The sequence below is a fragment of the Penaeus monodon genome, chromosome 28 (assembly GCF_015228065.2).
Source record: "Penaeus monodon isolate SGIC_2016 chromosome 28, NSTDA_Pmon_1, whole genome shotgun sequence".
NCBI lineage: Eukaryota > Metazoa > Arthropoda > Malacostraca > Decapoda > Penaeidae > Penaeus > Penaeus monodon.
This window is the reverse complement of record NC_051413.1, coordinates 31047621-31048039: the sequence shown is the minus strand read 5'-3', so window position 1 is coordinate 31048039 and position 419 is coordinate 31047621.

Here is a 419-nt window from a genome sequence, read left to right as displayed (position 1 = left end):
AAGGTACATAGTGAACTTAAAAATAATATTATTTTCTTATGTGTACCAATCTTTTTGTACCCGATCACCCCCGTTCATACCCAGTGTAGGTTGCTTGCATCGTATTTCTCCGGAACCAATAAATTTTAAATAATATAAACGAAAAAGGATTTTTTTTCAACCCTCTTCTTCCCCGTCATAAAATCCTACGCACGTACTTGCTAAAAAAAGAAAAAGATGAAAACGTAAATTTAGGTATAAAAAGGGTCTGATTTTAGGATGATTAACCAACACTTGCCGACCATCAGCTTGAATCTTAGTCAAAACATTTCCGGAAGAAAGAAGAAAAAGAAAAATTTAAAGAAAAAAAAGAAAAAAAATAGAATAAACATCCACGTGTATCGCATGCCTCCCCTCCCCCCTTTACCCTACCACCCTCC